Source organism: Anomaloglossus baeobatrachus, chromosome 5 (assembly GCF_048569485.1).
Source record: "Anomaloglossus baeobatrachus isolate aAnoBae1 chromosome 5, aAnoBae1.hap1, whole genome shotgun sequence".
NCBI classification, from domain to species: domain Eukaryota; kingdom Metazoa; phylum Chordata; class Amphibia; order Anura; family Aromobatidae; genus Anomaloglossus; species Anomaloglossus baeobatrachus.
Window position 1 is genome coordinate 589,294,177 of NC_134357.1, and position 15,927 is coordinate 589,310,103.

Below are 15,927 nucleotides of genomic sequence, written 5' to 3' on the forward strand. Positions count from 1 at the left end.
CTTTATTGGGCAATGGGGGACATTATGGGGCAGATTGGGACATTATGAGGCAATTAGGAAGTTATTGTGAAGGATGGCAAAGTATAACGAAACGTGGGGGGAGACTTTATGCAGATATGTAGTATGGGGGAGATATTATAGAAAAGGGAGGTTTGGGGGGACATTAAGGAAAAGAGTAGTTTGGAGGGCTATTTTGGAGAGCGGCAGTGTGTGTGGAGATATTATGGAGAGGGGCAGTGTTTGGCGGGATATTATGGAGAGGGGCATTGTGTGGGGAGTATTATTGAAAGGGGCAGTGTGTGCAGGATATTATACAAAGGGCCAGTATGTGGGGAGATATTATGGAGACAGGCAATGTATAGGAGGACATCATGCAGATGGGCAGTGTGTGGGGGGATATTTTGCAAAGGGACAGTGTGGGGGATATTTTGTACAGGGGCAGTGTGTGTGTGGAAATTATGGAGAGGTGCAGTGTGTGGGAGATGTTATGGAGAGGTGCAGAGTGTGGAGATATTTTGTAGAGAGGCAGTGTGTGAGGGATATTATGGAGAGGGGCAGTGTGTGGTGCCATATTATGGAGGGGGGCAGTACGTGTGGGGGTATTATACAGAGGAGCAGTGTATTTGGAAATATTAAAGAGAAGGGCAGTGTGTGGGGTTTTATAAAGAGGGGCAGTGTGTGGAGGATATTATGGAGAGGGGTAGTGTTTGGGGACATATTTTGGAGAGGAAAGGAAGTGTGGGCATATTATGGAGAAGGGCAATGTGTGTGTAGATATTTTGCAGAGCAGCAGTGTGTAGGGTGATATTTTGCAGTGAGTTAGAGTGTGGGGGATATTATGCAGATGGGCAGTGTGTTTGGGAATATTATGGAGAGGGCAGCGTTAGTGGGGATAATTTGTAGAGGGGCAGTGTGTATGGGGATATTATAGAGGGGCAGTGTGTGGTGGATATTATGGAAGAGGACAGTGTGTTTTGGGATATTTTGCAGAGGGGCAGTGTGTGGGGGGATATTATGGAGAGGGGCAGTGTGTAGGGGGAATATTATGGAGAGGGGCAGTGTGTGAATATTTTTGTGCAGGAAGTAACATGAAGGGCAATTATTTATTCAGGGGCACAGCATGGGAGATATATTTAATTATGGGGCGGTATAATGATACCTTTATTTTTAAGGACACCGTATCGGAACGTTCTGCTGAAGACAGAAGAGAGAAATTTGGAGAGAAAAGCTGTGAGAGTGAAATCTCATCATGGCGTGGTTACTACAAGGAGACAGAAGGGACAGGAACGATCCAATCAGAGAAAAAGTCACCTACAAGGTATTTGCATGTAAATGATTACTATATCTCATCAGTACTGTGGAGCCTATATGGTCTGCAGCATGTTGACAACTGGTACCAACAACTCCAAGCAGCTCCTTGGCCAGTTTGGGGTTTTATGTTATTCCCACTGAGTAAATTGTTTTTTGTTTTTCCTAAATCCGCCCTTCGGTTCCAGAGATATGAGCCTTTATGTATGGTGGGGGCGTGGCTCAGAGTGTAATTATGCAGAGCAGTCTAAAGACACGCCCCCGAGAGTCCTGTGAGCCACGCCCCCTTGATAAAGGCGATAAGAATGAGTGCTTAATATAAAGACCCATATCTCAGGAACTGTAGGGCGGATTTTAAAAAAACAAAAAGCTGAATACTCAGGAGAATAGCGGGAATAATATAAATGTCGCAGCTTTAAACTTTTGACCTGGTGACAGGTCTGCCTTTAAGTAAAAAAAAAATATTTTTTTCATTTTTCTTTTCCTCTCTACCTCTCACAGTCATCCCATATTATGTCCCGGTTCATTCTCTCCCCACCAGCTCAATTACTCTTTGCAGCTGGGAGGATTTCTGACAGCAGCTTTATCCATATGTACAAATGAGTGCATCCATTTATCTTGTCTCTCTATATAGATACAAACGAGGACAGTCATTGAGAAGAGTCAAACGGGCGAATCGATCCTCTGCGGAGGAGTGTTTAATCCAGATAACTCCGAAACTGGCTCCGAGCTCGGCGTCCTATGACGTGGAGGAGATCGATAGCGAGTCCTATGTAGGTAAAGCTGAAGACTGGATCCCCCAAACATGGAGCATGATGCCTTTGACACCCTCCTTACCTCTGTAAAAGGATCCTTATAAAATGTATTCTCCGGTTCCATAACCACAATACTACCGTGTATTGCTTATTTCCTATGAAGCCCAGCTATAGGCATCGTAGGTGTATGAACATGGCAGACACAGGGGACAGTAGGCCCCCAACTGCCGTGACAATGGTACATCCACCCTGTAATCACATTTCTAACCGATTGGACATCAATATTGTGTCAATATTGTGATTGTCATTGGCATCTAAGGGGTTAAAATACAGTGATCAGAGCGAGCCCTGATCACATCAGTTTGACTCGGGTGGCAGCTGTATAACATACAGTTGGCTCCAGTATTCGCACTCCAGTATTCGCCCTCCAGTATGCGACAGTCATCGATATGAATCACATATGGGAATTGAAGACTAATGGATGAAGGGGTAATTGTGAATACATTTGAATTAGATTCCAGTTTGGGGCTCCCTCTTGTGGTCAGTACTGGTAGTGCAGTTGACTTGCTGAATAGGAAACAGACAGTTGAGGAGGATTGGCAATCAGGCCGTTTGGATTGGGCCTATATAACTGAGTAGTTTCCTCCTGTTCCTTGTCGGTGCTCAATGTATCTCCTGTGTGCTAAGGACATCCTGAAACCAGCCCCTTTCTCTGTCTCTACTAGAACTCCTCTTATGGAGTTCTATGGAGAATGTTTGTGGTAGACCATTTTCAGAATAGGAAGATTAGATAGGGGGCAGACAGAGCATTCCATATGTCGTGGCTAAAATCAGACATGCTCATTGACATCTCTACTGACCATCAGTTGGCTTGTCCCCAATACACATTAGACTGTTGGCCAATATTACTCTAATGTGTATGGGGTCATTGAGAGTTTTGGCCATTTCCCCACAGATAATTTTATAGCTTCCTTATGTTTTTGGATGAATAGTCCTAACTGATCACGTGTCCTCCAGGTTGAACTTCTCACAGCTGAGTGTGGATGACATGAAGCCATGCTTGTCAACTTGAGTTGCCTATCCTGAAGAAGGTAGAGCCACCAAAAGTATTCTGTATTTATTGCCTCACGTCTCAACTACTGGGTCAAACCTCTAATGGTGCTAGTGGTTCAATCTACCGAGTCAAACCTCTTGTGGCGCTAGAGATTCCATCTACCAGGTCAAACCTCTTGTGGCGCTAGAGGTTCCATCTACCGGGTCAAATCTATTGTGGCACTAAAGATTCTATATACCGGGGCTAACGTCTTGTGGCGCTAAAGATTCCATCTACCGGGTCAAACCTCTTGTGGCCCTAGAGATTCCATCTATCGGGTCAAAACTCTTGCAGCACTTGAGGTTCCATCTACTGGGTCAAACCTCTTGTGGTGCTAGAGGTTCCATCTACCGAGTCAAACCTCTTGTGGCGCTAGAGGTTCCATCTACCGGGTCAAATTTCTTGTGGCACTAGAGATTCCATATATCGGGGCTAACTTCTTGTGGCGCTAAAGATTCCATCTACCGAGTCAAACCTCTTGTGGCACTAGAGGTTCCATCTACTGGGTCAAACCTCTTGTGGCGCTAGACGTTTCATCTACCGGGTCAAACCTCTTGTGCCCCTAGAGGTTCCATCTACTGGGACAAACCTCTTGTGGCCCTAGAGATTCCATCTACCGGGTCAAACCTCTTGCAGCACTTGAGGTTCCATCTACTGGGTCAAACTTCTTGTGGTGCTAGAGGTTACATCTACTGCGTCAACCCTCTTTTGGTGCTAGAGGTTCCATCTACTGGGTCAAATCTCTTGTGGCACTAGAGATTCCATCTACTGGTTCAAATCTCTTGTGGCGCTAGAGGTTCCATATACCGGGTCTAACCTTTTGTGGCACTAGAGGTTCCATCTACCGGGTAAAATCTTTTGTGGCACTAGAGATTCCATATACCGGGGCTAACCTCTTGTGGAGCTAAAAGTTCCATCTACCAGGTCAAACCTCTTGTGGCCCAAGAGGTTCTATCTACTGGGTCAAACCTCTTGTGGCCCTAGAGATTCCATCTACCGGGTCAAACCTCTTGCAGCACTTGAGGTTCCATCTACTGGGTCAAACCTCTTGTGGTGCTAGAGGTTCCATCTACCAAGTCAAACCTCTTGTGGCGCTAGAGGTTCCATATACCGGGGCTAACCTCTTGTGGCGCTAGAGGTTCCATCTACCGGGTCAAATCTCTTGTGGCACTAGAGTTTCCATCTACCGGCTCAAAGCTGTTGTGGCGCTAGAGGTTCCATTTTCGGCAAACTTTGGTACAATAAGTCAGCAAAGTATCTGAAAAGTTTCACCACCTTCCATCGAACTGCAAAATGACGTTCAAAACGGCAGCTGCTCGTTCCGGTCCATGGACAGGATGAGAATTAGCATTTTCGCACACTGATCAAAATCTTTTTAAAAACCATAAGAGAGGTAAATTATGAGACATACTTTGTGATCGCAGCAGACGCTCGTTGGGTTCGCTATCTACAAGGTGCATGCTGGGAACAAAGCAGCTGGATTTTGCATCCTTTGATCCGCTGCCAAGTCCTGAAAGATGGAACCGTAATTTAAATGCTAAACAATTGAACATGGATTCATAAATTCTTAGAAATTTTAATATTGTAATTGTCAAACTCTGCCAGGTGTTTGACTGTCATAAATATCTTCCCACGACGCGTTTCATAAAATGCCATTATATGCAAAAAGGCATGCACGAGACATAAGAAGAGGCTGAGCCTGAGAAAGCCACACTCCAATTAATTTAATTAACTCATTTTGTTGACTTTGCAGGGGGTGCTGATGCACATCGGGAGGCCTGTCACCTGTCAGCCTTGAAGGACGTCAAGTGTGTTGATAGACGACCTGTCAAAATGACATTCTTGCAAAATGAGCACCTGGAGTGCGAATTGTGTGTGGACTCCATTACTAAGAACGTAGGACTGACTTATTTTTATCCTTTATTCCTTAAAGACATCGCAAGGTCATTGGAGAAAATCTGTGGTTATAAAATGGACCTTCACTGAAATCCAAGATGAATGGTCATTGAGCGGACATTTACTCCTCCTGACCACCAGTAAATATGTTCAAAGACTCTACACAACCAGCATAAATTCAGTTCTTGCAGTGTGATCATTGGCCATATCTTACAACAGTAAGTGATAAACTTGCAGTCAATGAAGTGCTTTTGGGTTAAACCACTTCTTTGGCCTCTGTTGACTGTCATTGACCTTTGATGACTTGTTTTGGCCTCTGTTGACTTTTATTGACTTCTGATGACATTTTTGGCCTCTGTTGACTCTTATTGACTTTTGATGAATTTTTTTTACCTCTGTTGACTGTCATTGATCTCTTGTGACTTCTTTTAGCTTCTCTTGACTCTTATTGAGCTCTGTTAACTTACTTTGGCCTCTGTTAAAATCAAATGACCTTTGTTGACTTTCTTTGGCCTCTGTGACATTGATTGACATCTATTGACTTCTTTTTGCATCTGTTGACTCCCATTGACGTCTATTGACTTCCATTGACCTCTGTTAACTTCCTTTGGCCTCTGTTAACTTCATTTGACATCTGTTGACTTCTTTGAACCTTTGTTGACCTCATTTGACCTCTGTTAACTTCCATTGATGTCTGTTGACTTTTGTTGGCCTCCCTTGACTTCATTTAGCCTCTGTTGACTTCCCTTGACCTCTGTTGGCTTCTTGTGGCCTCATTTGACCTCTGTTAACTTCCATTGATGTGCGTTGACTTTCGTTGGCCTCTGTTGAGTTCTTGTAGCCTCTGTTGACTTCCATTGATCTCTGTTGACTACCTGAGGTCTCTTTTGTCTTCCTTTGTGGACCTCCATAAACCTTTGTTGATTTCTTTTGGCTTCTGTTGACTTCAATTGACCTATTTCGACTTACTTTGGTCTCTGTTGACTTTCATTGACTTCTTTTGATTACCATTGACTTCTGTTGTCTTTTTCAATTTACCTCTGTTAACTTACATTGACCATTGTTGACTTTCTTTGACCTCTGTTGACTGCCTTTGTCTTCTGTTGATTTCTCTAGACCTCTGTTGGCTTCCTGTGGCCTCTGTTGACCTAATATGACCTCTATTATCTTCCATTGATGTCTGTTGACTTTTGTTGGCCTCTGTTGACTTCATTTAGCCTCTGTTGACTTCCTTTGTCCTGTGTTGACTTTCCTTGACCTCTGTTGGCTTCCGGTGGCCTCATTTGACTTGTGTTAACTTCCATTAATGTCTGTTGACTTTTCTTGGCTTCTATTGACTGACTGTAGCCTCTGTTGACTTCCTGTAGCCTCTGTTAACTTTCATTGATCTCTGTTGACTACCTGAGGTCTCTATTGACTTCCTTTGGCCTTTATGGACTTCCTTAAACCTCTGTTGATTTTGGCTTCTGTTGACTTCCATTGACCTATTTCATCTTCCTTTGGTCTTTGTTGACTTTCATTGACTTCTTTTGATTACCATTGACTTCTGTTGTCTTTGTCGATTTACCTCTGTTAACTTATATTGACTTAGATTGACCTCTTTTTTTAAATCCTTGACGTCCAACCATATAATGTTTGTTCAACAGTCACTTCGTCATTTATGAAGCGGTGCAGTCAACGGCTCTTTTACAAGAACCCAAGAGTCCAGGTTAACGTGAGATGGTCAGATGCATTGTTGTGTTCCTCTGGATGGAACATCAATAAAGCCATATGGTTCTATTGCACCATTGTGTAGTGACGATGTAAATACACTGAAAAAACATGTGTGACCCAAGTGTCTTCTCTCCTTCTTTGAAGAATGGTGCTAAAGAACAATACTTTGATTATGAAGGCAAGAAATGGGTTAAGAATATTCCGCGGCTCGAAACCTTTTCACGAAAAAGACTGGATAACCTTGAAATAAAATTGTATTTCATTAATAAGTGACTGAAAAAATGCAAAAATAAAAAGCACAAAAAGACAGACGATGCTGCAGAAGTTTAGGAGTGGAGTTCCCCTTTAAGCGTGGTCCTAATCCCATTGTCTCCTCGTTTGTATGAGTCAGGTTTCGGTCGTTTGCTCCCTGCGCGGAGTTATTCTTCTGCAAATGATTCTTGATGCACTTAATTTTAATGAGCTTACGAAGCGTTCTCCGTCCGGACCTGAGCACGCAGCCACGGAGCCGCTCCTCAATTAGCCCCGGCTCTGCTAACCTTTATACTTAATGAGATTTTTTTTTTTAAAGATGTTTTGTACTTTTACTGCCATTTGCAATGTTTATTTCACTTAATGTAACTCATGTTTAACCTATAAAGTAACAATGTATCCAAGGAAGGACTTAAAAGGGACCCCCCAGCTTTGAACAGCGTTTTACTTTTACGTCCAAACTTCTGAGTTAATTAATTTTAAATGACAAACTTTATTAAGATCAAAGCTCAGATTTACTGATACAGAAAACCAAGGAGTCATTCTGTCATAAAGTCACCACTAGGGGGAGCTCACTGCATACTGTTTACACATGGATCTGGAGTAAACTCCCCCAAGTGGTGGCTGCAGACAGGCTCTTATCATGTATCTCTGTATACAGGGAGCTCCCCCTAGTGGTATCTGCAGACAGGATCTTATCATGTATCTCTGTATACAGGGAGCTCCCCCTAGTGGTGACTGCAGACAGGATCTTATCATGTATCTCTGTATACAGGGCGCTCCCCCTAGTGGTGACTGCAGACAGGCTCTTATCATGTATCGCTATATACAGGGAGCTCCCCCTAGTGGTGGCTGCAGACAGGATATTATCATGTATCTCTGTATACAGGGAGCTCCCTCTAGTGGTGGCTGCAGACAGGATCTTATCATGTATCTCTGTATACAGGGAGATCCCCCTAGTGGTGACTGCAGACAGGATCTTATCATGTATCTCTGTATACAGGGAGCTTCCCCTAGTGGTGACTGCAGACAGGCTCTTATCATGTATCGCTATATACAGGGCGCTCCCCCTAGTGGTGGCTGCAGACAGTATCTTATCATGTATCTCTGTATACAGGGAGCTCCCTCTAGTGGTGACTGCAGACAGGATCTTATCATGTATCTCTGTATACAGGGAGCTCCTCCTAGTGGTGGCTGCAGACAGGATCTTATCATGTATCTCTGTATACAGGGAGCTCCCCCTAGTGGTGGCTGCAGACAGGATCTTATCATGTATCTCTGTATACAGGGAGCTCCCCCTAGTGGTGACTGCAGACAGGATCTTATCATGTATCTCTGTATACAGGGAGCTCCCCCTAGTGGTGGCTGCAGACAGGATCTTATCATGTATCTCTGTATACAGGGAGCTCCCCCTAGTGGTGGCTGCAGACAGGATCTTATCATGTATCTCTGTATACAGGGAGCTCCCACTAGTGGTGGCTGCAGACAGGATCTTATCATGTATCTCTGTATACAGGGAGCTCCCCCTAGTGGTGGCTGCAGACAGGATCTTATCATGTATCTCTGTATACAGGGAGCTCCCCCTAGTGGTGGCTGCAGACAGGATCTTATCATGTATCTCTGTATACAGGGAGCTCCCCCTAGTGGTGGCTGCAGACAGGATCTTATCATGTATCTCTGTATACAGGGAGCTCCCCCTAGTGGTGGCTGTAGACAGGCTCTTATCATGTATCTCTGTATACATGGAGCTCCCTCTAGTGGTGGCTGCAGACAGGATCTTATCATGTATCTCTGTATACAGGGAGCTCCCCCTAGTGGTGACTGCAGACAGGATCTTATCATGTATCTCTGTATACAGGGAGCTTCCCCTAGTGGTGACTGCAGACAGGCTCTTATCATGTATCGCTATATACAGGGCGCTCCCCCTAGTGGTGGCTGCAGACAGTATCTTATCATGTATCTCTGTATACAGGGAGCTCCCCCTAGTGGTGGCTGTAGACAGGCTCTTATCATGTATCTCTGTATACATGGAGCTCCCCCTAGTGGTATCTGCAGACAGGATCTTATCATGTATCTCTGTATACAGGGAGCTCCCCCTAGTGGTGACTGCAGACAGGATCTTATCATGTATCTCTGTATACAGGGAGCTTCCCCTAGTGGTGACTGCAGACAGGCTCTTATCATGTATCGCTATATACAGGGCGCTCCCCCTAGTGGTGGCTGCAGACAGTATCTTATCATGTATCTCTGTATACAGGGAGCTCCCCCTAGTGGTGACTGCAGACAGGATCTTATCATGTATCTCTGTATACAGGGAGCTCCCTCTAGTGGTGACTGCAGACAGGATCTTATCATGTATCTCTGTATACAGGGAGCTCCTCCTAGTGGTGGCTGCAGACAGGATCTTATCATGTATCTCTGTATACAGGGAGCTCCCTCTAGTGGTGACTGCAGACAGGATCTTATCATGTATCTCTGTATACAGGGAGCTCCCTCTAGTGGTGACTGCAGACAGGATCTTATCATGTATCTCTGTATACAGGGAGCTCCTCCTAGTGGAGGCTGCAGACAGGATCTTATCATGTATCTCTGTATACAGGGAGCTCCCTCTAGTGGTGGCTGCAGACAGGATCTTATCATGTATCTCTGTATACAGGGAGCTCCTCCTAGTGGTGGCTGCAGACAGGATCTTATCATGTATCTCTGTATACAGGGAGCTCCCCCTAGTGGTGGCTGCAGACAGGATATTATCATGTATCTCTGTATACAGGGAGCTCCCCCTAGTGGTGTCTGCAGACAGGATCTTATCATGTATCTCTGTATACAGGGAGCTCCCCTTAGTGGTGGCTGCAGACAGGATGTTATCATGTATCTCTGTATACAGGGAGCTCCCCCTAGTGGTGGCTGCAGACAGGATCTTATCATGTATCTCTGTATACAGGGAGCTCCCCCTAGTGGTGACTGCAGACAGGATCTCATCATGTATCTCTGTATACAGGGAGCTCCCCCTAGTGGTGGCTGCAGACAGAATCTTATCATGTATCTCTGTATACAGGGAGCTCCCCCTAGTGGTGGCTGCAGACAGAATCTTATCATGTATCTCTGTATACAGGGAGCTCCCCCTAGTGGTGGCTGCAGACAGGATCTTATCATGTATCTCTGTATACAGGGAGCTCCTCCTAGTGGTGGCTGCAGACAGGATCTTATCATGTATCTCTGTATACAGGGAGCTCCCCCTAGTGGTGGCTACAGACAGGATCTTATCATGTATCTCTGTATACAGGGAGCTCCCCCTAGTGGTGGCTGCAGACAGGATCTTATCATGTATCTCTGTATACAGGGAGCTCCCCCTAGTGGTGGATGCAGACAGGATCTTATCATGTATCTCTGTATACAGGGAGCTCCCCCTAGTGGTGGCTGCAGGCAGGATCTTATCATGTATCTCTGTATACAGGGGGCTCCCCCTAGTGGTGACTGCAGACAGGATCTTATCATGTATCTCTGTATACAGGGAGCTCCCCCTAGTGGTGGCTGCAGACAGGATCTTATCATGTATCTCTGTATACAGGGAGCTCCCCCTAGTGGTGGCTGCAGACAGAATCTTATCATGTATCTCTGTATACAGGGAGCTCCCCCTAGTGGTGGCTGCAGGCAGGATCTTATCATGTATCTCTGTATACAGGGAGCTCCCCCTAGTGGTGGCTGCAGACAGGATCTCATCATGTATCTCTGTATACAGGGAGCTCCCCCTAGTGGTGGCTGCAGACAGGATCTTATCATGTATCTCTGTATACAGGGAGCTCCCCCTAGTGGTGACTGCAGACAGGATCTTACCATGTATCTCTGTATACAGGGAGCTCCCCCTAGTGGTCGCTGCAGACAGGATCTTATCATGTATCTCTGTATACAGGGAGCTCCCCCTAGTGGTGGCTGCAGACAGGACCTTATGTATCTCTGTGTACAGGGGGCTCCCTCTAGTGGTGGCTGCAGACAGGATCTTATCATGTATCTCTGTATACAGGGAGCTCCACCTAGTTGTGACTGCAGATAGGATCTTATCATGTATCTCTGTATACAGGGAGCTCCCCCTAGTGGTGACTGCAGACAGGATCTCATCATGTATCTCTGTATACAGGGAGCTCCCCCTAGTGGTGGCTGCAGACAGAATCTTATCATGTATCTCTGTATACAGGGAGCTCCCCCTAGTGGTGGCTGCAGACAGGATCTTATCATGTATCTCTGTATACAGGGAGCTCCTCCTAGTGGTGGCTGCAGACAGGATCTTATCATGTATCTCTGTATACAGGGAGCTCCCCCTAGTGGTGGCTACAGACAGGATCTTATCATGTATCTCTGTATACAGGGAGCTCCCCCTAGTGGTGGCTGCAGACAGGATCTTATCATGTATCTCTGTATACAGGGAGCTCCCCCTAGTGGTGGCTGCAGACAGAATCTTATCATGTATCTCTGTATACAGGGAGCTCCCCCTAGTGTTGGCTGCAGACAGGATCTTATCATGTATCTCTGTATACAGGGAGCTCCCCCTAGTGGTGGCTGCAGACAGGATCTTATCATGTATCTCTGTATACAGGGAGCTCCCCCTAGTGGTGGATGCAGACAGGATCTTATCATGTATCTCTGTATACAGGGAGCTCCCCCTAGTGGTGGCTGCAGGCAGGATCTTATCATGTATCTCTGTATACAGGGGGCTCCCCCTAGTGGTGACTGCAGACAGGATCTTATCATGTATCTCTGTATACAGGGAGCTCCCCCTAGTGGTGGCTGCAGACAGGATCTTATCATGTATCTCTGTATACAGGGAGCTCCCCCTAGTGGTGGCTGCAGACAGAATCTTATCATGTATCTCTGTATACAGGGAGCTCCCCCTAGTGGTGGCTGCAGGCAGGATCTTATCATGTATCTCTGTATACAGGGAGCTCCCCCTAGTGGTGGCTGCAGACAGGATCTCATCATGTATCTCTGTATACAGGGAGCTCCCCCTAGTGGTGGCTGCAGACAGGATCTTATCATGTATCTCTGTATACAGGGAGCTCCCCCTAGTGGTGACTGCAGACAGGATCTTATCATGTATCTCTGTATACAGGGAGCTCCCCCTAGTGGTGGCTGCAGACAGGATCTTATCATGTATCTCTGTATACAGGGAGCTCCCCCTAGTGGTGACTGCAGACAGGATCTTACCATGTATCTCTGTATACAGGGAGCTCCCCCTAGTGGTCGCTGCAGACAGGATCTTATCATGTATCTCTGTATACAGGGAGCTCCCCCTAGTGGTGGCTGCAGACAGGATCTTATGTATCTCTGTGTACAGGGGGCTCCCTCTAGTGGTGGCTGCAGACAGGATCTTATCATGTATCTCTGTATACAGGGAGCTCCCCCTAGTGGTGGCTGCAGACAGGATCTTATCATGTATCTCTGTATACAGGGAGCTCCCCCTAGTGGTGGCTGCAGACAGGATCTTATCATGTATCTCTGTATACAGAGAGCTTCCCCTAGTGGTGGCTGCAAACAGGATCTTATCATGTATCTCTGTATAAAGGGAGCTCCCTCTAGTGGTGGCTGCAGACAGGATCTTATCATGTATCTCTGTATACAGGGAGCTCCCCCTAGTGGTGACTGCAGAGAGGATCTTATCATGTATCTCTGTATATAGGGAGCTCCCCCTAGTGGTGGCTGCAGACAGGATCTTATGTATCTCTGTATACAGGGAGCTCCCCCTAGTGGTGGCTGCAGAGAGGATCTTATCATGTATCTCTGTATACAGGGAGCTCCCTCTAGTGGTGGCTGCAGACAGAATCTTATCATGTATCTGTATACAGGGAGCTCCCCCTAGTGGTAACTGCAGACAGGAGCTTATCATGTATCTCTGTATACAGGGAGCTCCCCCTAGTGGTGGCCACAGACAGGATCTTATCATGTATTTCTGTATACAAGGAGCTCCCCCTAGACTCATTCATACTCATTAAATCTCATGAGTATTTATTCCTTTACCCAGCCACTGTCTGTGACGGCCTCGGTGACTGGTTGCCCACACACTTGCTATCTGGGTCCGTGAAGTGGAGTGTAAAAATAAATAAATAATTGAAAAAAAGGTCCAGGTTACCCCATATATCGATACCCAGCACAGATAAAGCAGACAGCTGCAGGCTGTAGCCCCAGCTGTGTACTTCATCTTGGCTGTGCATCAAAACTCGAAGGACCCCAAACAGCTTATTAAAATGTATTTAAATAACTAATTTAGAATACCAGAGTGCGGTCCCCTTCAATTTTGGTGTCCAGCCAAGAGAAAACAGACAGCCAGGAACTCGTATTTTCAGGCTGGGCAAGCCCATGGTTATTGGGCTCCCCCAGCCTAAAAATAGCAGCATGCAGCCACCTCAGAATTGGTGTATCTATTAGATTCTTTTTTCCTGGCATTACCTAGCTCATTCCGAATGCCCTGAAGTTATGGCAATCGGGGTTATATAAGGGATGAATGATAGCTGTGATTTGTCAAGAAATCACAGGTGGCATCAAGCCCGAGGTTAGTAATGGGGAGGGGTCTACGTGACCCCTACATTATTAATTGTGTAAGTAAAAAGAAATAAGCACAATACACTGAGAAAAATCTTTTATTTAAAAAAAAACAAAAAACCCCCCAAAACAACAAAAAAACAACCAAGCAAAAGAAAACACCTTCATTCTGCAATTTATTAACTCTCCAAGCATCCAGGCAGACCCAAACAAATCCACACCCCGACGTCCCACAACGATCCCGACTCTGCTACATCTGATCTCACAGTGCGCAGTCACATTAGAAAATGTGACTGATCACTGTGGGTCTGGAACAGACTGAGGAATCTGCAGCTGGGAGAGTGGTGAGGTCACTGAGTTCACCTGAGCTCACAGCTGTCAGTTCCCACTGTACCCCAGCTGTGACCTCAGGTGAACTCAAATTTGGTAATCCGAGATTGAGTTCAATGGTACTCGATTAACAGAATATGGACTTATCTGATTAACCGACACTATTGAAGTCAATAATCCAGCAATTACCGGAATGTTCAAAGAGTTGACTTGAGGTGAGTTCACCTGAGAATACCAGCCCCCAGCTGTCTGCTTTATCTTGCCTGGGTTTCAAAATATGGGGAACCCTACGCCATTTTTACCAATTATTTTTTTTTACACTCCACTTTGGGGACCCTGACAAGTAATTTTGGGGAAACCAATCACAGACTTCAGCACGGGAGAAGCAGTGAATATTCATGATATTTAATGAGCGGACCCAGAAGTTGCGTAAACTCGGTTAATATAATTGTCCTGCTTTAATCCCAATTTTGCTTCCTTTTTCCAAAAATTTTTATCTGCGAGGCCAAACTCGAACAGTAACACGGACATCCCTGAGAGGTCTGTGCAGGGCCGCCATTAGGGCATTACTACTGTGCCTGGTGTAGGGGGCCCGGTGAAGAGAGGGGGCCCGGACAGGCCCGGGGTAATTACTTAGCTTTGGTAAGCCCCGGGCAGGCAAGGCCGCCCCTCTATACTGGGGCCCAGTCACATGCGCAGCAGAGGGGCCCGGCGGTGTTGTTTCAGCCACTGCACACACGGCTAAATTGAAGGCGAAGCCCTTCTAGGGTATCGCATGCAAATTAGCCATGTGGCCGTAAACAAGGCACGTCGAGCAGGGAGGCAGCGTGTCATCACATGAGGTAATCACCCTGCGCCTCATCACAGTGCTGCGGGCAACGCGGAGGTGGCGAGGATATGGCATCCGGCGTTGAAAGGTAGGCGCTCGGTGAGCTGAACATTGCCGGGGGTGGGGGGGCGCCTGAGCCTTGCTTTAGGTGAGGGGTTGGAACGCGGGCCTGCAATGACTTTTTCCGCGGCTCCCGGGCAGATTCCCGGGAGCCGCAGTGCTCCGGTGCTGTGGTCAGGACTTACTGTGTCAGCCGGTTTAGTTGTGTGCCTGGAGCCCCCCCTGTGTTGTATGCCTGCTCTCCAGTGAGTTCAGCACCCCCCAATGCTGTGTGTAGCCCCTCCGTGCTGTGTGCAGCCCCCCGTGTAGTGTGCAGCCCCCCATGCTGTGTGCAGCCTCCTAGTACTATGTGCAGCCCCCCCATGCTGTGTACAGCCCCACAGTGCTGTGTGCAGCTCCCCTATGCTGTGTGCAGCCCCCCCCACTGCTGTGTGCAGCCCCCTAGCACTATGTGCAGGCCCCCCATTGCTGTGTGCAGCCCCCCCAATGTTGTGTGCAGCCTCCAGTGCTGTGTGCAGTCTCCAGTGCTGTGTGTCGCCCCCCCAGTACTATGTGCAGCCCCCCCGTGCTGTGTGCAGCCCCCCCATGCTGTGTGCAGCCTCCCCAGTCCTGTGTGCAGCCCCCTAGCACTGTGCGCAGGCCCCCCAGTGCTGTGTGCAGCCCCCGCAATGCTGTGTGCAGCCTCCAGTGCTGTGTGCCACCCCCAGTGCTGTGCTGTGTGCCGCTCCCCAGTGCTGTGTGCAGCCCCCCCAGTGCTGTGTGCAGCCCCCCCAGTGCTCTGTGCAGCCCCCCCAGTGCTCTGTGCAGCCCCCTCCAATGCTGTTTATCACCACCAGTGTTGTGTTCCCTCCAATGCGGTGTACCACTCCCAGTGCTGTTTGCCCCCGCTAATGATGTCTGTAATGTAATTTTTTGAGGGAAATACTTCTTTTTCTGCAACAACTTCAAAGATGCTAACACTTTTGGCCATGTGTGTTTGTGTGAGTGTGTATGCATATGTATATGTATGTATGTATATATATATATATATATATATATATATATAATATATATATGGACATACATACATACACACGAGCTGTAATATGCAGAGTAGCCTGGGATGGGAGCTGTCTCTCTACCTCTCTCGCAGCCTCACTCTGTCTCCCTGTCTGTCTCTA